Raw genomic sequence first — 22,859 nt, forward strand, 5'->3', positions numbered from 1 at the left:
GGCTAATTTTATACATATATAATTTTTTTTTTTTTAGTAGAGACGGGGTTTCACCATGTTGGCCAGGCTGGTCTCGAACTCCTGACATCATGTGATCTGCCCGCCTAGACCTCCCAAAGTCCTGGGATTACAGGTGTGAGCCACCGCTCCTGGCCGCTTTCCTTGTTTGGAATGACCTTGACAGTTTTGAGGAGTAGTGATCAGGTAGAATGTTCCTCAGTTGGGATTTTTCTGATGTCTTTTCCTGATTACTCTGGGATTATGGGTTTTGGGAGGGAAGACCACAGAGGCGAGGTGCCATTCCCATCCTGTCACACCAAGAGTGCACACCATTAACCTGACTCCACACTCTGGGTGTGAACTTTGACCACCTGGCAGAGGTTGCATTTGTCAGATTTCTCCACTGGAAAGTTACTGTTTATGTTCCTCCTTTCCAGACTGTACTCTTTGGAAGGAAGTTACTGTGTGCAACCCAGATGAAGGAAGAGAAGGAGGTTTGCTCTACCTCAGGCAGATCTACAGAAATTATTTGGGATCCTTTGGCATGGGACATTAGTCTCTTCCCATCCATGTATTTATTTATGCATTCGTTGATTCAATTATTTATTTATATCAACATGTATTCATGGATAACTATATTATATATTGGGTTGCAATCCGACAGAATCTTTTTTGAAGACAACTTTAGGCAAGCCGCCTTCTGCAGGTCCATTTGACCCAGGAGAAATCTCACCCATTTTTGCCTCAGCAAGCCCTGGAAATCTAGGCTGTTCTAACACAGCCTGTGCCTTTGCTTAGAACTCTCTAGAAAGCCTAATACATTTAGATTTTCCAGACCTGAGTCAGAGCATCAATTCCTACCTCCTCCAAACTCCAGGGCACAGCTGTCAGATAGATTTGTTGTTGTTGTTGTTGTTGTTGTTGTTGTTTGTTTTTTGTTTTTGAGACGGAGTCTTGCTCTGTCACCCAGGCTGGAGTGCAGTGGCGCGATCTCGGCTCACTGCAAGCTCCATCTCCCAGATTCATGCCATTCTCCTGCCTCAGCCTCCTGAGTAGCTGGGACTACACACCCCCGCCACCACACTTGGCTAATTTTTTTGTATTTTTAGTAGAGACGGGGTTTCACTATATTAGCCAGGATGGTCTTGATCTCCTGACCTCGTGATTCACCTGCCTTGGCCTCCCAAAGTGCTGGGATTACAGGGTTGAGCCATCATGCCCGGCCCAGATGGGTTTTTTGAAAACTGACTATTCTTTGTCTCTTGGCCAAGGTACTCTGCTGATTCTCTTTAAAGTAGTCCTTACTGTGGGCCGCTCGGATCCATTCCCTAACCTAACTAAAACAACTCTGAAGGGGATAGTGAGCTAAGTTACAAAGCCAGCTTTACATGCTCTTAGCCTCTTCTGTGTAAGTGGTCTGCTACCTATTTCTCTCCAAATTTGTGGCCTCTTCCCTGGAATCTATAGGGACAGTCTATATCTTGTTATAGTATCTTGTTATACTGTCATAATTTAATGGTTCCTCAAATTGTGTTCCTGATCCAGCAGCATCAGAATCAGCCAGGGAGGTGGAAATGCAAACTCTCAGGTCATACCCCAGAACCACTGATTCAGAAACCCAGGGGCTGGGGTCCAGCAATCTGTCTTTTAACAAGTCCTGCACCTGCTTGTGCTGCAAACTGAAGTTTAAGGGCTACTGCACAGTTAGTAGCTTGCGTGTTCTCTCCTCACAACTTAACTACAAGCTCTTTTAGAATCACCAAATAGCCTAGTGCCTGACTTGACACAGGGTAGGGGCTCAAACAATGAATTGAAGTTGCATCCTCTATTGTTCACTGCTATTGAAATTGAAACCTGTTATTACCAAAGGGAAGTATAAGTTTTTGCTGTCAGGTGCCCTGGGTGCCTCCCCATTCCTGATGAGCTCCTTCAATACTGTTAGCACATTTTATTCAAATCTTTCTAGTGAAAATGTTTGAAGCATGCCATCTGTTTCCTGTCAGAACCTTGATAAATACAATGTCCCAATAGTATATTTATTTCCATGAAGGACCACAAAAAAGAATGCTATTTCAAAGGAGAAAATTGCTAATGGTGCACGTTTAGGCTTTGGTTAATTGAGGGTGAATAACTTCCCGACACTCTTCTAAAGATATAGATGTGTTTGTTTTCTACATTATATATGCCAAAACTGTGCTAATAGCTTATTATACATAGTTTATGTATAAATGTTTATTATACATTATCTATTTAATTCTCACAATAATAACCATGAGGTTTTAATTATTTCCATCTTACTGGAAATCAAAACTCAGAACATTTACGACCTGCATCAGCTTACAAAGCCAGGAAGTGGGAGAACCAGGACTGCAGCATCTACCTCATGACAAAAATGGTGTCCTTAGCCCCTCTATAGGTCTCAAGCATTGTCCCTTTGTTCAGGTGACACTGCAGATAGATACACAGTAATGGGCTTTCTGGTCAGGCCAGTAGGGAGGCAGAGGAAGGCACACTAAAGATACCTAGAACGTGACTTCCTTGTCTGTGGATAAGGGCAGAGAACTTCAGTGGTGGCCTGACCATCTGCCACAGTAAAGAATAGAACAAGGAAAGAGAGATAAGGAGAAGTCAACATTACTGTTGTGAGTGTCACAAAAAGTGTGCATTGTTTCAAGAGTTGGGCTGAAAAGACAGAATGAAACTGTACAAGTACTGATAGTTGAAGAAAAAGGACAAAAACTGATCATACTGCAACTAAATTTTAACAAAAGAGGCAATTACAAGAAACAAATACAGGGATAGCACAGGTTACCATGTGAGTGAGTGTCATGAACCTAACTTGTCAACTCCACTTGCCAGTGGCTTTCCTGGCCTCATTATCCCAAGGCAGAGGGTGGTACTCACCAGAATACAGCATGACAGCTTGTCCAGGAAAGCGGTGACAGACCGCTTTAACCATTATCACACTAATTAACCACACTTCCCTTCTTTTTGAGAACAAATGCTAACCCCTGATATGAGCATAGTAGATCTCAAATCCAAGTCCACACAGAGCAAACCAAGCTGCCCTTACCCTCCACAAGAAGTATCAATCAGAATCTGTCTTGAAAAGTGCCTTTTAGTGAATGGTTCATATAGTAGCAAATAAATAAATACCTGTTGAATGAGTAGGAATGGGAATTATAACAAGATTGAAACATAAGGGATCACTTTCATGAACATAGAGAACAAAAATGGTAACACTGTCATCCCAGCTCTGTGCTCAATGCTGGACACATCATGGCAAATGAGCCTTCCTGAAAAGTTCCTCCACACTGTAGCAGGAGGGTCAGACAGCACAGAGGTAAACTTGCAAACGAAGGTATGTACCATCGAGGAAATAAACAATTAGTGGTAGAGAATAATATGGTGGTCAAAGGCCTCTAAGGAAGAAACATTTGAGTACAAATCTTGCATTAGTCCATTTTCACACTGCCATCAAGACATTCCCCAGACTGGGTAATTTATAAAGAAAAGAGGTTTAATTGACTCACAGTTCCACATGGCTGGGAGGCTTCAGGAAACTTACAATCACGGTAAAAAGGGAAGTAGGCATATCTTACATGGTGGCAAGCAAGAGAGAGCCAGCAAGAGCAGAGAAAACTGTCTTATAAAACCATCAGATCTCATGAAAACTCACTCACCATCACGAGAACAGTATGGAGAGAAACCACCCCCATGATCCAATCACTTCCTATCTGGTCCCTCCCTTGACATGTGAGGATTATGGGGATTACAATTTGAGATGAGATTTGTGTGGGGACACAGAGTCAAACCATATCATTCTGCCCCTGGCCCCTCCCAAATCTCATGTCCTCACATTTCAAAACACACTCATGCCTTCCCAACAGTTCCCCAAAGTCTTAATTCATTCCAGCGTTAACTCAAAACTCCAAGTCCAAGGCCTCATCTGGGACAAGTCAAGTCCCTTCCACCTATGAGTCTGTAAAATAAAAAATAAGTTAGTTACTTCCAAGATACAATGAGGGTACAGGCATTGGATAAATATTCACATTCCAAATGCGAGAAATTGGCCAAAACAAAGGGTCTATAGGCCCTATGCCAGGCCAAAATCAAGCAGGGCAGTCATTAAATCTTAAAGCCCCAAAATGATCTCCTTCGACTCTATGTCTCACATCCGGGGAACACTGACACAAAGAGTTGACTCTCACAGCCTTGGGCATCTCTGCCCCTGTAGCTTTGCAGAGTACAACCTCCTGCCCAGGCTGCTTTCATGGCTGGTGTCGAGTGTCTGCAGCTTTTACAGGTGCACAGTGAAAACTGTTAGTGGATCTATCATTCTGGGGTCTGAGGACAGTGACCCTCTTCTCACAGATCCACTAGGCCATGCCCCAATGGGGACTCTGTGTGGGAGCTCCAACCCCACATTTTCCTTCCACACTGCCCTAGCAGAGGTTCTCCATGAGTGCTCCACCCCTGAAGCAAACTTCTGCCTAGACATCCAGACACTTCTATACATCCCCTGAAATGTAGGCAGAGGTTCCCAAACTTCAATTCTTTACCCACAGGTCCAACACCACCTGAAAGCTGCCAAGGCTTGGAGCTTGCACCCTCTGAAGTAATGGCCTGAACTGTACCTTGGCCCCTTTTAGCCACGAGATGCAGGACACCATGTCCCGAGGCTCCACAGAGCAGTGGTCCCTGGGCCTTGCCCATAAAACCATTTGTTCTGTCCTTCCTAGGCATCCAGGCCTGTGACAGGAGTGGCTGCCATGAGGACCTCTGACATGCCCAGGAGACATTTTCCCCATCATCTTGGCTCTTAACATTTGGATCCTCATTACTCATGCAAATTTCTGCAGCTGGCCTGAATTCCTCCCCAGAAAATGGGATTTGCTTTTCTACTACATGGTCAGGCTGCAAATTTTCCAAACTTTTACACTCTGCTTCTCTTTTAAACATGAGTTTCAATTTCAAACTATCTTGTTGTGAATGCATAAGACTGAATGTTTTCAAAATCAACCAGATAAACTCTTGAATGCTTTGGTGCTTAGAAATTTATTCTGCCGGATACCCTAAGTCATCTGTCTCAAGTTCAAAGTTCCACAGATCTCTAGTGCAGGGGCAAAATGCCACCAGTCTCTTTTCTAAAGTGTAGCAAGAGTGACCTTTGCTCCAGTTCCCAAGAAGTTTCTCATCTCCACCTGAGACCACCTCAGCTTGGCCTTCATTGTACACATCTTTATCAGCATTTTGGTCAAAATCATTCAACAAGTCTCTGGGAAGTTCCAAACTCTCCCACATCCCCCTGTTTCTTCTGAGCCCTCCAAACTTTTCCAACCTCTGCCTGTTACTCAGTTCCAAAGTCCCTTCCACATTTTCAAGTGTCTTTATATACCAATTAGCTGTATTAGTCCATTCTCACACTGTTACAAACAACTGCCCCAAACTAGGTAGTTTATAAAGAAAAGAGGTTTAATTGACTCAAAGTTCTGCATGTCTGGGGAGGCCTCAGGAAACTTAGAAGCATGGTGGAAGGGGAAGTAGGCACAATTTACATGGCAGCAGGTGAGAGGGGGCAAGCAAGAGCAGGGAAAATTGCTTTCTAAAACCATCAGATCTCATGAGAACTCACTCACTATCACAACAACAGCATGGGGAAAACTGCCCCCATGATGCAATCACCTCCCATCTGGTCCCTCTCTCAACATGTGGAGACTATGGGGATTACAATTTGAGATGAGATTTGGGTGGGGACATACAACCAAACGATATCAGACCTAAAGGATTACAACAAACAAACAAACAAACCTGACCGTTCAACATACAGGAGCAAAGCTTTTCGGATGGAGAGAGCAGCCAGGGCAAAGGCCATGTGGTAGGAAGGCTCTTGGTACCTTCAAGTGTGTTTGCTCAGTATAGACTGAGGAAGAAGAGAGTGCAGGGGATGAATTTGGAAAGAAGAGTCCACTGGAGACCATGCATGAGCCCTGGGGAGGCTTCAGTCTCCCAGCTCCAAGATTCTACGATTCCGTCCCAGCGTTTTGTCTCGTGAAAAAAAGAGGACAGCACATGCGTTTTCCTGTCTTTGCCAGGAATCAGTTTCTGCTCTTGGCAAGCTGTCCAGAGAGCTCTCACTTGGCAGGTAGGACTCCTTGGACTTTATAAATGAGAAGCCTATAGTCAAGAATTTCCAAATATGATTAAAATGGAACTGCCATTGAAATCAGGTTTGGCTGCCTGTCTCTCTGGTACTCAGAAAGAAGAGCCCCTCCTGGACCTGGCAGGCAAACTCAGCGACACTGCTGGACTAGATTTAGGAAGGGCTGCCAGGTAGAAAGGAGATTTCAATAACTGTGCAGCCAAATTAGTAATTAGAGCCACTGGGTGCTGGGGACGCACCACGAAAAACCCTATGACCTCTGGATAGTTGAAGTCATTGAGATAAATGAGCTTCGAGGCCAGGGCTTCGTTTTAGAGAACGCGCATACTTTATGATTAACTCCAGATGACCCCAGTGCCCAGAGACTGACCAAATGTCGTTAATTGAAATCAGAAAATGCTAACTGGTCAATAGTTTCTTTTGGCCAGTTCAGCTGTCAAACAGTTCAAAAAAGGGAAGGGTTGGCGCCGAATATCCTGTATCAGCAGAGAAGTACAGATGAAATACATTTCCCTGAATGGTTTCAGTCTGAATCCAAGTCCAGCAGACCAAATCTCTACAGTTTCCTTTCTCACTGGTGAGTTATGCCATGGAGGAGATGGTTCCAGAATGAAAACCAAAGGTAATGCTTTAAGTAAACGGACTGTACCTGCTTGTGGGAGCAATGGTGATCACAGGCACCAGGGCCGCAGCACACCTCCTCTGTGGCTTGTTTTAATTGAAACTGATGGAGCTGTGGAGCTGACTGGGTTTTGCATAAATCATCATCGGTAATACTCTTTCAAGGGTAATCACAACATTAATATACCAAGCAGGAAGTGAAATAATTAAAATTTAGCACATTGCAGTATTGAAGTTTCTAAAATTAATCTAAAGCACCTTTTCTCAGTACAAACGAGCCATTGCTTCAATCCACAGAAATTTGTGCTACAATCACTAGACCATCAGCAACAAAGAGGTTCCACTTTTCTTTCTACACTACAAATCATCTGCTTATATTTCAATCCCTTTCTTCTCTGGTGGTGCTAGACTTTTTTATCTTTTTTCGTTTTACCTGCCTCTAGCTAAATATGTGCCATAAGGTCTTGTAAAATAGAAACCCTATAAATCTGGGGATATTGGAAAGAAAATCCTTCTCACATTACCCTTAGGAAGACAACTCCAGCTCAGAGAGTGAATACGGATATGTAGAGTGGCAAGAAACCTGTGGTGATGAGCATCTCATTTCAATATATCTGTACAGAAGGCAATAAAATACCCAGGCTGGGTTTCTATGGTGAGCCACAGGGGTAAGATATTCAGTGGCACTAAACGGCTCACTTACCTTGATGAAGTAAGTATCTTTCATCCTTGGTGTCTTACAAAAGATAATAAGCAAAAAAAAAGCTCCCTGTTGTAATACATAATCTCACACTTAGACAGCTTAAAACAGCACTATTTTGCAGAGAACTGCACCCTAATGTCATCACAATGGAAATACCTTGACCTGGAAGCACTAACATAGTGATTGTGGTGCTTCCTCTTACCAAGACATTAAATAGGAGCTCCTGTTTAATGGGCAAGGTCCTCAATACCCAGATGGCATTCCAGCTAACAGCCAACCTGCCCCAAACTGTAAAGTTGGCAAAGCCTGGCTTTCGTGGCTCCTAATGCAACTTGGTATTGCTTCTTTTTTCCTCAATTTCACGTCTTCTGTAGGAAGGTAGGAATTTTCCAGTGTCTGGAGAGAAAAGACAGTAATGAGCCCCTGTTGCCCTTGAAAGAGTTACTTGATCAGGCAATTTTGCCTAGACTGAATCGGAGAGAGGGACCCCAAAGTCGAATTTTTCATAGTGGTATTCCAGACATTTTGGAAGGGGAATTAGCAGTGAGAGACCGAGTAGTGCCCCAATGTATCTTATATCATGTTATTCAAATCATACTTCCATGCTGCCTATATGTAAAGCCAGTTCTGATAACCTCATCAGTTGAAGCAGACACTGCCATTTCCTATATTGAGAAATTTTCTAGCAGGTTTGGTCACTTTCCAGTGATGGGATATGTAAGAATAAATTAGACAGAAGTGACAATTAGAGTCAGGTTTCTGAGGATTGCCTGGCCAATAAGAACTCCCAAACAAATCATGAGTAGAAACACTGCTTCACTTGGAAAATAGTAAGGACTCTCACCATATTATAGTGTGCTTTCTTGAATGAAAATTTACTTATATATTTGAAATGAAACTCTTCATGTTAATATGAGATAGTCCAGATGTGAGCAAGTCCCATTGAAACTCCACGGACACAATCAAAGAAAAAGTGGAGGGCAGCATCTTTGATCAAAACATCAGTATCTTTAAATGTGTCTCTAAACCTTACCTGGTACATATATCAAAGCTTTCATACTCATCAAGTCAAGAAATATTGATTGAGTGCGTGCTAGGATGGAAAAAAGAGAAAGTGGGAAGCAGAAAAGAAAGAGGAAAAGCATAAGCAAAAGAAAAAGCAGGAGAAAGAGGAGGGAAAAGAAGGAAATGAAAGAAGAAGAGAAGCAAAGGAAGAAGGAAGAGGAGGACAGAAGAAGAGGAAGAAAAGATAGAGGAAGAGAAAGGAAAGGGAGATGAGACAAGGAAGATGTGGAGAAGAAAGGGAAGAAGAAGGAACAATTTTTAAAAAGTGGAAATTGCCTTCAGCTTCACTAAGCACCATTATTGTGACTGTTTTCTCCGTCACTTGTCACTTGCCTGTCACCCTGCCTTCATGTGTTGTTATTCCCTGGGCACACTTAGTTTTTCTAGAACTTTCCCTATTTAGTTCCAAAAGTAGCCAACTCTCAGAGTGGTTTTAACCAAGGGTCTAGTTACTTCCCCTCCTGGAAATGTGTGCCGTGTCCTCTTTATAACTTACTGTGGTGATGCAGCAAAAGACATTTTGCTCCCAGATTTTATTTTGGTTTTGAGTGTGTTGAATTTTGATAACTTTGTCATCAAGCATAACTAAGAAAATAATGTAATTAAGGAGTACATAGCACAGGTGAAGCATAATTATTTGGACTCCCAGAAAATCAGCTCTAGAAGCAAAGCTGCAACTTGAGGGAGGATTAGTAAACCATGTGTCATCCGCCTCTGAGGTAGAGATGCTGCCATCTGCACTGGGCGGAATCCAAGCAAACAACTAGCCAGCCAGGAAGCTAAATGCAGGAGCAATGGGGATGCAACCCCAGAAACACATCTGATCCCTTGAGTAGCCAAGTTAATTCCATAAATGGTTAGAGTTGATAGGCATTCGGAGAAACATAAAAAATGAAAAAGTTCAACCTGGATGGAATTGGAGACTATTATTTGAAGTGAAGTAACTCAGGAATGGAAAAAGCAAACCTTATATGTTCTCACTCATAATTGGGAGCTGAGCTATGAGGATGCAAAGGCATGAGAATGATACAATGGACTTTGGGTACTCAGGGAGAAGGGTGAGATAAAAGGCTATACATTGGGTAGAGTGTACACTGCTTGGGTGATGGGTACACCAAAATCTCAGAAATCACCACTAAAGAACTTATTCATGTGACCAAACACCACCTGTTTCCCAAAACCCTATTAAATTAAAAAAATATATTTTTATAAAGGAGAGAAAAAAATGAATAGTTCAATATTTTCTCCTGCCAGCTGGTCTCCTACTTGGACCCTCTCTCACAAGAAAATTTAAAGCATGGCCTACAATAAAATAGTAATTAGGGAATTAAAGTTATCTGGTCAACAATGTATATAGCTCAAGAGCAGGAGCTTGCACAATACATGGCATAAAATAAGTGTTCAATTAAATAAGTGTTGGGCTGTTAAGTCTAGACCAACCTGGAACTGCAATGGAGATTGACTCTGAAATAGACCTGACCCAGAGGTTACAAATGGTTCTGAGATTTTTCTCCACTAAAACCAGGGAATTTTAGAAGCTGGTTCAGAACCCCAGTTCACGGGGAACAGCCCCACAGAAGGTGAGTAGACAGGGTTGAGACAGTTAAGATCCCAGTGTGTGTTTGCCAGCAGACAGGATTAACATTTGTGTCAAAGTGTAAGTAGAAACTTGCTTCAGTTTATGCAAATTGCAGACATACAAGGAATACAGAAAAAGAACAGAGCACCGGGTGTCTTGGGGGTGTATTTTGAAGGCTCCTTGTGTATGATGTAAATGAGTTTTCCTTTGTATTTTGATCTTTATTTCACCTAGAAACAAAAATGCCTTTTTATTTGGCTTGTTTATAATTTTTAAACTTATTTTGAAAATATTTTATAATATTTAAAACAGTATATAATATAATGAGGACTCTCTGCCTCTTGCTGCAAAAATAATTAATAATACTTGGCAGTTAATGACACTTTTCATCATTAAATCTCTTTGTAGACATTAATTAAGGGAAAGATACTTCATCTTTTTAAATTTGCTGTTATCCTGGTATCACTGCATTTCATGAATATCAGTTGCAATGAGAAGTAAAATATGTAGTATTGAAAGCACAAATCTACCAAGGCTTTGCTGGATAGGTAAAAATAAGCCTTTGTGTGCTTTCTGTTGTACTTTGTCCCTTCAATTACATTCGTAAGTAATTTTTACTCATGGCTCTATCTTAAAGTCTATTTTTTATTGTTGATTACAATTCCTGTGATATTGTATTTTAAAAACCAAATATTTTATAATGTATTTTGAATTATTCAAATGTAAAACTTCGTGAATAAAGGCACCAAAGGTACTCAAGTTTGTCAGAAAATAGTCCAATTGGCAAAGTCAGTCTAGACCCTGCTTTTCTCCCCTGGAAAGTAGAGGATTTATCAGGAGAGGGGATCCTTTTGGTCTTCCTTCTTCCTCACTTGAAAGGTACAAAATCTTGTTCATCTCCAGGGCCAGACTTAGCCTTATTTCATTGCCCTTCTTCCTTCAGAAGACTCTCCTCATTTGTTTCTGATGTCTGAAAATCTTAAGATAATCCTTATTCTACCTCCTCCTTGCCATATAAAATAGCTGCCAGCAGGCCAGGACCCTCAGCATCTTCCATTGTTTTCAACTTCACCTGTGTTTACCTCCTTCAGTTCTGTCTTGGAGCCTCAATCCCCTCCCCTCCAGCTCAGTCCTCCACCAAAACTTGGTGCTTCCCTGGTGTTCCCCCAGTAAGCAACTTGTTTTTTACATTTTTCTTTAACTTTGTCCTCCTTTCTGACTTCTTTCTCACAGGAATTCTTTAAAGTAAATGGCATGTGTTGTATGCATCCTTTCTAAGTATCATCCCATCCTTCTCTTTTTGTTGAAGGCTACTTCTTGTGCAAAAGTAGCCTTCTACAAGAATAATGCCATAGTCCATTTGCATTGCTCCAAAGGAACACCTGAGCCTGGGTAATTGATAAAGAAGACAGGCTTATTCAGCTCACAGTTCTGTTCTGCAGGCTGTACAAGAAACATGGCACCAGCATCTGCTTCTAATGAGGAGCTCAGGCTGCCCCCTCATGGTGGAAGGTGAAGCAAAGCCAGCATGTACTGAGCTCACATGGTGAGAAAGGAAGCAAGGGGTTGGGGAGGTGCCAGGCTCTTTTTCACAGCAGGCACTGGCAGGAACAAATAGAGCAAGAACTGACTCATTATGGTGAGGATGACACCACACCATTCATAAGGCTTCTACTCCCATGACCCAGACACCTCTCATTAGGCCCCACCTCCAACACTGGGGATCAAATGTCAACATGACGTTAGGAGGGTCAAATATGCAAACTATAGCAACTAGCCTACATCGTTGTCTGCATTTTTGCTTCTCCCAGCCCTCATAACTTTGTGAACTATGACCTTGGCATCCTGCCAAGAAAACTAGTGATCAACTCAGTGTCAACTCAATGGGTGCCTTCCACTCAACGTCTCTTTCCTGGGCTTCTTCAATATTGCCCTTTGCTGGTCCTCCCCATACCTGTAGAATGTTCCTTTTGAGTGTTTTTCAGGGTTCTCATCTCACTGAATGTTAGTGTTTCCAATCATTCTTCTTTGTGAGTTCTAACTGCCTTCTATCTTTCTGGGGAACTTCATTTATCCTAGGTATCAACCAACGTCCTACAACCACAGGTTGAACATGTTATACTCCATGAGGCTCTGTCTTTCACACCCTGTTTCCTCTGCCTGTGTTGTCATTCATTCCTAGACAGTCTGAAGAATTTCTTATCAATCTTCAAGACTCAGGTCAAGGAGAATTCTCAAATGCCCTTTCTTCTTTTCTACTCTTCCCCCCACCCACCCCTAAGAGAATGAGTTACTCTCTCCTCGTACTCTCATGACATCTTATATGTATTTTTATGTATGTGTGGATGAGTGTGTGTGTGTGTGTTTTATTTATTGATATCTCAAGATTTCTTGGGGATGAGTGTGTGTGTGTGTGTTTTATTTATTGATATCTCAAGATTTCTTAGGGGAAGGGACTCCAGCTAGGTGATCTTTGCATTCCAAGCACATAGAAGAGTCAAACCAAGAGGACTGTTTCAGATTAGAGGATGGGAGAGAATAGCAATGTGGATTCAGTTCAAGGTTACTTTTTCTTTGTTTTACTCCAAAAGCAGCTAATGAGCATTGCATAAGATATAAATCAGGGAGGGGTGCTGGGAACAAATGCAGCTCCCACTGATTCTCTTTGAAGCTTACAATAGTATGCCCAAAGTTGGTGGTATTGACAAGCCACTAAAGTGAGACATATACCGTATCAGAAAACCTGAGAACTGTAGCTTTGCTGCCTTTTATAGCCACAGTCATATCAGTAGCCAGAAAAATCGTATACCGCTATATAAGAAATCAATTTTGCAACTCAAATGAGTGAGCCCCATCCAGCTTAAAGACCAAGTTCCCTAAGCTCAAAAGACTTACCACGTCAGCACTGGGTCAAACCTCCCTTATTTACACTTATGCTTTAAGGGCCTAGGACTTTTCTAGTATGTCTACTTCAGAATTTCTCATGGCCAAAACAAGCCTATATGAATTTCATAAATATTTAATGAATATATTGGTGAGTAAATGACCTCTTGGTTAAAATAAAGCATTGACTGTGTAATTCACTACCCAGTCACCCACTGACAGTGCGGGCAAGACAGCTTCACTGAGTATGACTAGCAAAAATTTCTCATCACAGATTATTTGAGATGAGCAGTTATCCGAGTCAACCCAGGAGGATGAGTCACAAAGACTTGTTGAGTTCGGATAATGGAGTCCAATTGCTCTATTTCCCACTGTAATTCTGATATTATACTCTGTTTTAAACTGCTTCCCATCTAGTTGAAAAAGGTAGTAACATGAATGATGATTTATTCTGATTCCATTAAGAAACTCCTTTATGAAGGATCTGAGAATAGAGTGGATGAATGTATGTGTGTACATACGTGTGTTATTCAGGGTTCTCTAGAGGGACAGAACTAACAGGATATATGTATATACAAAAGGGAGTTTATTAAGGAGAACTCACTCACATGATCACAAGGTCAAGTCCCACAGTAGGCCGTCTGCAAGTTGAGGAGCAAGGAAGCCAATGGTGGATCAGTCTGAGTCCCAAAACCTCAAAAGTAGGGAAGCTGTCAGTGCAGCCTTCAGTCTGTGGCCAAAGACCTGAAAGCCCCTGGCAAACCACTGATGTAAGTCCAAGTGTACAAAACTGAAGAACATGGAGTCTTATGTTCGAGGGCAGGAACAATCTAGCATGGGAGAAAGATGGAGGCTGGAAGACTCAGCAACTCTACTCTTCCATCTTTCCCTGCCTGCTTTATCCTAGCCACACTGGCAGCTGATTAGATGATGCCCACCCAGATTGAGGGTGGGTCTGCCTGTCCCAGTCCACTGACTCAAATGTTAATCTCCTTTGGCAACACCCTCACAGACATACCTAGGAACAATACTTTGCATCCTTCAATCCAATCAAGTTGACACTCAATATTAACCATCACAGTATGCAAATTCATTCAGAGAAACTCAATATTCATTCTGTTTTGATTGAACTTTGTATCCTAAGAACTCTATTTTCAATAGTATCACTTTGCCAATGAAATAGTAGTATATCTACAGTGAGGATTTAATAACAACTTGGCTGATTGTCTCTAAAGATACAAGATAAATATAATTCCCTAAGTAGCAAAGGTTTCTGTGTGCCAAAAATTACGAAAGATTATTCTTTGGACTCAGGAGCTTATAAATGTGTAGATGAGGCAAAATATTATGACAACATACACAAAACATCATGAAGCATACATGAAACATTAGGAAAGAGTATATTGAATCATGTGCTCAGTTATGTGCTTCAAATCAAATGCTGTAGAATAGGGACGGTATGAGAATGACATGGTCAGCACATAATTAGAGGAGCAGCAGGTCCTTTGAAGTCAGTTCTAGGTTTAAGTTCTGCCTCTGCGCATTAACTTGCACTGTAAGCAAGCTTTAAAAGACCTCTCTATGCCTCAGCTTCCTTATCAGTAGAGTTGATTCATCTATTCTACTGACTTGCCAGTTCTGCACCCTCCAGAGTTTTCTTCCATGCAGTGCTGGCATCAGAGTAGGTGAGGCAACATGAATACATAAATACTTAATTTGTTTATAATGCTTATGGTGAAATCAGAGGAAGATGCACATTCTGCCTCCCAAAGAGGTTCTTATACACTTGGGCTCATCCCAACTCCAGTATACAAAATCTATAGTCACTCCCTTCAAAATCTGCTATTTTGTCTGTCATTCAAACTCCTCCCAAACTCAAGTCTCAATCTTCCCCAGTGGTGGGTGAATGTGATAGCATGTTATTCCTTGTTGATTACTATTTGTTTTTTACTTTCAAGTGTAAAATTATGACCATGATGCATAGCCAATCCTGTGAAGACTGGGGAAGATTTTTCCAGGATAAGAAGCAGTAAGAACAAAGCTCTGAGGCAGAAAAAAGCAGGAATATGTTCAAGATAGAGGGAAAAGGGGCTGGTAAACCTGGGACATGGTGAGTGAGGGGGACAGTGATGGGAGATCTGATAGGCAGGCAGCGGTCAGATCACAAAGGCTACGTTAGGAGCTATGTGTTTCTTCCAAGAGTAAAGCCAAGCCATTGTAGGCTTAAGGTAGTGAGGGTGATGCGATTAGACTCATGATTCAAGGCGCATTCTCATGCTGGATCTTTATAAAAGAACCAGAAAGAAAGCATGCAGACAAATCAGGAGGCTATTTCCATATTCCAAGCTGGAGATGATGGTGCTTAAACTAAAGTTGTTTGAACAAAAAGGAAGAACTTGATTAAATATGGATTTCTAACAAGCATGACAGATTTAAGGAATAGAATAGCCAGTGTAGCTGAGGAAGTGAGAAGAGTGATGGGAAGGTGAGGTCTGAGAGGTAACTTAAGAATCACATCAAAGAAGCCAATTTAAGGAACTTGCTGCCAACTTTCCTGGGCAACAGGAAAGAGATAAACTAAAGATAACTCATTTCCAAGTTTGAGGTCAGAGCAAATTAGTAACTGGCACGACCATTTACTGAGATGGGGAACTCCTAGGGAAGAATCATTGTTGAAAGGTGAAATTTGGAGTTTTGTGGTAGGCATAAGATAATAATAGTGGCTACTCTGTATGATTTTTGGGCCAACTAAATGATCAAATGCAAATAAAGAGCTTCCCCCAACAACCTTGCACATAATAATAACTCAAAAATATTGATTGTTACTTTCCTTATCTACAGTATTATTCACAAGACTGTCATCATCAACACAAAAGTTTCCGAAAGGGGCAGCCTCATTTTTTCCATGACCTCCCTATCCCATCACTTGTGGACACCAACAGTGTATGACGCATTCGGTTGAAAAACAAAAAAGTGTCTGGTTGGCTTCTCTCTCATGCACATGCAATCAATTATTTTTTGAATGGAAAGGAAGTGAAGCAGAAGCAAATGAAATTTACAAAGCCCCTATGCATCTGATTTTATTTTCCATGAAGATTAAGAGTTTTTCACAGACGGATTACATTCTTTCCATCATTAGTTAAGCCCATCTTAGGAAACATTCTATTCAGGAAAATATCTAAGAAAGGCAGACAATTTGGTTATGCAAAGAGCTTTGCTTTATATGAAATCAGAGTATCTGCTTAAAAGAAATTACAGATGGAAGTGGAAAGTTAGAAATCTCCCACCTCCCTCCACATCTGCCCTCGCATCTGCCCCCACCACTACCTCTAGATAATAAACAATCACCCTCTCCACACATTCATATGCTGAAAAAGGAGCATCAACATAAAAAACAGTTGCCGAGCAGAACACATAGCTTTCATTTGCCCTCAGGATAAAAATGCACCAGGACACCTTCTGTGAGATGGCTGAGGGGAAGCAATTATTTAGATCCACACTTTTTATCAACATCCCTGAAGCAGAAAGCAAAATGAATAACCAGTAAATAGATGTCACTCCCAGACAATGTGCCTCTAAAAATAAAAGCTAAAAGGACAAACATCTGTCTCGAGGTTGGTCTTGGATTTTCCTGGACAGAGGGTAGGCAGAGGTGAATATAGTTGGCCATTTTCATGAAGAGCTGGGAAGCAAGGAAAAGCTAGAGAAGTGCTGCTGCAACATTCTAAAAGCTAATGGCTCTTCAGAATACCTGCACACTGCGTGAGACCTCCCAGACTTTCCCTGGATGACGGTCATTTGATCATCCATCTGGGTGTGCGGGATGAATTTTTCAGGATGATTCCAGTGCATCTGAAATCTTAGGTCTTTATATGCTTGACACAGGCTGATCATTTGTCTTCCTGCAAGAAGTCAAATTTATCATTTTTAATTGACAAGAAAAGTCTGAATTCAGTCAAAGCCAAATGTGAGAAGGACTGAGAGTCATTGAAAATGCTACTAGGAAAGGTCTGTTTCCCAAAAGGGCATTTTGCCCTTAAGGAAGCACAAATGAGGCAGGCATATTTGGGAATGTTTGTTTCTTTACACAAATGCACATTTTTTCTCTATCACCTGTGCATCATGTGAAGTGACATTTCCTCTGGTAATTGTGCATTTTCTTTCAGCAGCAGAGGAAATTTTCATGTGAAAGGCACGTAACTGTCAGCCCATGAAGTAGAGCTTTTCAGGAAGCTTAATCTCGGATGCCCAGAGCCTGAATTTGGTTCCTGAGGGTCATCTGAGGGTCAACAAGAACATTTCTTGTTCTTTAGATAAGAATGCATATCCCAAGCATAGTTTTTTTTCATTAAAAAAACTAGCATGAAACTTAGAAGTTCCAAACCACAAATATCCCAACACTTAAACCTAGGGCATCAAACTAACCAGCAGCAAAAGGAAATAAGGTTGAAAACAGCCCCGGAAGGCCATTCATCCACAGCTGCACAATGATGCTCTGCAAATCACGGCAACAATAGGGCAAGAAGGGATGGAGATAATTTTCATATTTGAGATATAGGATTGAATATACGCATGTGAATACAGACAAAGATGTAGGGTTGGATACAGCAAGACACAGTGGAGATTAAGCAAAGAAAATACATTAAGAAATCTTTTTTTAATTAGAGAAAAAGTTATTCATATTAAAGTGTTAACCTGTGTCAAGCCTTTTTCCAGGGAGCTGACGTTGCCAATCTTCTTACTTATAATCACACCAATCTGGTGCAATAAAATCTCCAGAATGCCTGCTTGTGTATTGTTCAGTTGAGAGGAATGTGTTACGCACGCTTCAGTACTGAACTATGGGTTTGTTTAAAGCTGTAAATAGTTTTATGTTCATATTATCACTTTTAAGAAGGAGAAGAAAAAGATCAAATGGGCTCCTGTCTCCAAATCCTGTCTGTGGTGATCATCTCCCAAAATTTTGTACACATGACTCTTCTTTTGAAGTCACAGAACTTGATCCCAGGTTCCTCCTCTTCAGTAAAATGACCTGTGGCCATAAATGATACCAGGAATCTAACAAAAGAGAGACAAAAAAGACACCCATGACATGTCCTCTAGAGTCTCCCTGGCCAATGATGGTCGCTCTCTATGCTCCGATTCAGAGCCTGGGTACACGGAAGGAAATCACACAATTGCAGGATCTCACAATTTTCTCAAAGACTTTCTAGTCCACAGGGCCAGGGCCAGTGTCAGGGTAGACAGAGGCAAAGATATGCATCCTTCATGAGCATGTATATCCTCTCGTTGTAAATTATGGCCAAGTGAGAGTCATTCAGGGAGACATAGGGGAAAGGGACTTACATCCTTGCTCCTGTAGACCTACATGAGCTCTCTGAGGAGCAGGTGATGGGAGCTGCTGTGTTATTTTATACCTGAAGTCACATGTCACATGTCCTTGCTCTGTCCCCTGTTAACAGCAAAGATACTGTCAAATGCGTTCAGTAAGGGATTAGTAAACTAGAACTGACACACAGGTCTGGACCCATAGGGTCTTTAATAGAACCCTGTAGTTCATTCATCTACCTTTAGGAAGAGCTGTAGGGACATCACCAGCATTGTTTTCTCAAAATAAGTGAAGTAGGGGTATGTGGGAGGAAGAAGAGGAGCAGAAAAGATAACTATTGGGTACTGGGCTTAATACCCGGGTGATGAAATAATCTGTATGACAAACCCGGGTGATGAAATAATCTGTATGATGTACCCATACATCATAATCTGTATGAAATAATCTGTATGACGTGTTTATCTATATAATAAACTTTCACATGTACCCCCAAACCTAAAATAAAAGTTAAAAAGTATATAAATAAGGGAAGTATCTTCAGGATGTGTCTGTGACTTTTAATCCATGTGTTTTCTGTTTTGTAAGAACTCATTGTGCTGAAGTCCAGCTCTGTGACACTGAAGGTCACCAGGTCCCATGCTGGCTTTGACTGAATGACTCCCCTGGGAAGTCCCTTGTTTACTGTATTTGTATTAAGCCACCAAGAACTTGAGTAACCGGTTTCCGAGGAGAACATATATCCTGAATCAGTTCCTGGACATTTGTTTGAGGTCTTGTAAGGGAAACTGAAGGGAATTGTGTATTGAACGGGATGGCTTAGACCTGCTCAACTTCTGAGAATTGAGGTAAGTGCCTGACGTCAGCGTGATTTCTGTTGAGCACAAGTGGGAGTTTTAGTGAAACTGATCTTTGAGATAATGAATTTATTTTTTTTTTCCCTTGTGGATCTTTTTTTTTTTTTTATTTTATTTATTATTATTATACTTTAAGTTGTAGGGTACATGTGCATAACGTGCAGGCTTGTTACATATGTATACTTGTGCCATGTTGGTGTGCTGCACCCATCAACTCGTCATTTACATCAGGTATAACTCCCAATGCAATCCCTCCCCCCTTCCCCCTCCCCATGATAGGCCCCGGTGTGTGATGTTCCCCTTCCTGAGTCCAAGTGATCTCATTGTTCAGTTCCCACCTATGAGTGAGAACATGCAGTGTTTGGTTTTCTGTTCTTGTGATAGTTTGCTAAGAATGATGGTTTCCAGCTGCATCCATGTCCCTACAAAGGACACAAACTCATCCTTTTTTATGGCTGCATAGTATTCCATGGTGTATATGTGCCACATTTTCTTAATCCAATCTGTCACTGATGGACATTTGGGTTGATTCCAAGTCTTTGCTATTGTGAATAGTGCTGCAATAAACATACGTGTGCATGTGTCTTTATAGCAGCATAATTTATAATCCTTTGGGTATATCCCCAGTAATGGGATGGCTGGGTCATATGGTACATCTAGTTCTAGATCCTTGAGGAATCGCCATACTGTTTTCCATAATGGTTGAACTAGTTTACAATCCCACCAACAGTGTAAAAGTGTTCCTATTTCTCCACATCCTCTCCAGCACCTGTTGTTTCCTGACTTTTGAATGATCGCCATTCTAACTGGTGTGAGATGGTATCTCATTGTGGTTTTGATTTGCATTTCTCTGATGGCCAGTGATGATGAGCATTTTTTCATGTGTCTGTTGGCTGTATGAATGTCTTCTTTTGAGAAATGTCTGTTCATATCCTTTGCCCACTTTTTGATGGGGTTGTTTGTTTTTTTCTTGTAAATTTGTTTGAGTTCTTTGTAGGTTCTGGATATTAGCCCTTTGTCAGATGAGTAGATTGCAAAAATTTTCTCCCATTCTGTAGGTTGCCTGTTCACTCTGATGGTAGTTTCTTTTGCTGTGCAGAAGCTCTTTAGTTTAATTAGATCCCATTTGTCAATTTTGGCTTTTGCTGCTGTTGCTTTTGGTGTTTTAGACATGAAGTGTTTGCCCATGCCTATGTCCTGAATGGTACTACCTAGGTTTTCCTCTAGGATTTTTATGGTATTAGGTCTAACATTTAAGTCTCTAATCCATCTTGAATTAATTTTCATATAAGGAGTAAGGAAAGGATCCAGTTTCCGCTTTGTACTTATGTCTAGCCAATTTTCCCAGCACCATTTATTAAATAGGGAATCCTTTCCCCATTTCTTCTTTCTCTCAGGTTTGTCAAAGATCAGATGGCTGTAGATGTGTGGTATTATTTCTGAGGACTCTGTTCTGTTCCATTGGTCTATATCTCTGTTTTGGTACCAGTACCATGCTGTTTTGGTTACTGTAGCCTTGTAGTATAGTTTGAAGTCAGCTAGCGTGATGCCTCCAGCTTTGTTCTTTTGACTTAGGATTGTCTTGGAGATGCGGGCTCTTTTTTGGTTCCATGTGAACTTTAAAGCAGTTTTTTCCAATTCTGTGAAGAAACTCGTTGGTAGCTTGATGGGGATGGCATTGAATCTATAAATTACCTTGGGCAGTATGGCCATTTTCACGATATTGATTCTTCCTATCCATGAGCATGGTATGTTCTTCCATTTGTTTGTGTCCTCTTTTATCTCACTGAGCAGTGGTTTGTAGTTCTCCTTGAAGAGGTCCTTTACATCCCTTGTAAGTTGGATTCCTAGGTATTTTATTCTCTTTGAAGCAATTGTGAATGGAAGTTCATTCCTGATTTGGCTCTCTGTTTGTCTGTTACTGGTGTATAAGAATGCTTGTGATTTTTGCACATTAATTTTGTATCCTGAGACTTTGCTGAAGTTGCTTATCAGCTTAAGGAGATTTTGGGCTGAGACAATGGGGTTTTCTAAATATACAATCATGTCATCTGCAAACAGGGACAATTTGACTTCTTCTTTTCCTAACTGAATACCCCTGATTTCTTTCTCTTGCCTAATTGCCCTAGCCAGAACTTCCAACACTATGTTGAATAGGAGTGGTGAGAGAGGGCATCCCTGTCTTGTGCCAGTTTTCAAAGGGAATTTTTCCAGTTTTTGCCCATTCAGTATGATATTGGCTGTGGGTTTGTCATAAATAACTCTTATTATTTTGAGGTACGTTCCATCAATACCGAATTTATTGAGCGTTTTTAGCATGAAGGGCTGTTGAATTTTGTCAAAAGCCTTTTCTGCATCCATTGAGATAATCATGTGGTTCTTATCTTTGATTCTGTTTATATGCTGGATTATGTTTATTGATTTGCGAATGTTGAACCAGCCTTGCATCCCAGGGATGAAGCCCACTTGATCATGGTGGATAAGCTTTTTGATGTGTTGCTGAATCTGGTTTGCCAGTATTTTATTGAGGATTTTTGCATTAATGTTCATCAGGGATATTGGTCTAAAATTCTCTTTTTTTGTTGTGTCTCTGCCAGGCTTTGGTATCAGGATGATGTTGGCCTCATAAAATGAGTTAGGGAGGATTCCCTCTTTTTCTATTGATTGGAATAGTTTCAGAAGGAATGGTACCAACTCCTCCTTGTACCTCTGGTAGAATTCAGCTGTGAATCCATCTGGTCCTGGAATTTTTTTGGTTGGCAGGCTATTAATTATTGCCTCAATTTCAGAGCCTGCTATTGGTCTATTCAGGGATTCAACTTCTTCCTGGTTTAGTCTTGGAAGAGTGTAAGTGTCCAGGAAATTATCCATTTCTTCTAGATTTTCCAGTTTATTTGCGTAGAGGTGTTTATAGTATTCTCTGATAGTAGTTTGTATTTCTGTGGGGTCGGTGGTGATATCCCCTTTATCATTTTTAATTGCGTCGATTTGATTCTTCTCTCTTTTCTTCTTTATTAGTCTTGCTAGTGGTCTGTCAATTTTGTTGATCTTTTCAAAAAACCAACTCCTGGATTCATTGATTTTTTGGAGGGTTTTTTGTCTCTCTATCTCCTTCAGTTCTGCTCTGATCTTAGTTATTTCTTGCCTTCTGCTAGCTTTCGAATGTGTTTGCTCTTGCTTCTCTAGTTCTTTTAATTGCGATGTTAGAGTGTCAATTTTAGATCTTTCCTGCTTTCTCTGGTGGGCATTTAGTGCTATAAATTTCCCTCTACACACTGCTTTAAATGTGTCCCAGAGATTCTGGTATGTTGTATCTTTGTTCTCATTGGTTTCAAAGAACATCTTTATTTCTGCCTTCATTTCGTTATGTACCCAGTAGTCATTCAGGAGCAGGTTGTTCAGTTTCCATGTAGTTGAGCGGTTTTGATTGAGTTTCTTAGTCCTGAGTTCTAGTTTGATTGCACTGTGGTCTGAGAGACAGTTTGTTATAATTTCTGTTCTTGTACATTTGCTGAGGAGTGCTTTACTTCCAATTATATGGTCAATTTTGGAGTAAGTACGATGTGGTGCTGAGAAGAATGTATATTCTGTTGATTTGGGGTGGAGAGTTCTATAGATGTCTATTAGGTCTGCTTGCTGCAGAGATGAGTTCAATTCCTGGA

At 41.0% G+C, this 22,859-nt stretch overlaps 1 long non-coding RNA gene across 6 annotated transcripts in view; it reads right to left on the reverse strand.

The window, feature by feature from the left end:
• LOC103879164 overlaps window positions 1-22,859 on the reverse strand; it is an 83,201-nt gene that overhangs the window by 49,978 nt on the left and 10,364 nt on the right. For 2 of the 6 annotated variants that reach the window (XR_004178648.1, XR_004178646.1), the window contains exons 3-4: window positions 16,766-16,916; window positions 7,690-7,883 (exon numbers count right to left, since the gene is read on the reverse strand). The exons of 2 other annotated variants lie outside the window; for them this stretch is intronic. This is a non-coding gene — a long non-coding RNA (uncharacterized LOC103879164). The remainder of the gene's footprint in view (window positions 1-7,689; window positions 7,884-16,765; window positions 16,917-22,859) is intronic. 2 more of the 6 variants (XR_004178649.1, XR_004178651.1) reach the window with 2 other exon arrangements.

Source organism: Papio anubis, chromosome 15 (genome assembly GCF_008728515.1).
Source record: "Papio anubis isolate 15944 chromosome 15, Panubis1.0, whole genome shotgun sequence".
Classification (NCBI taxonomy): Eukaryota; Metazoa; Chordata; class Mammalia; order Primates; family Cercopithecidae; genus Papio; species Papio anubis.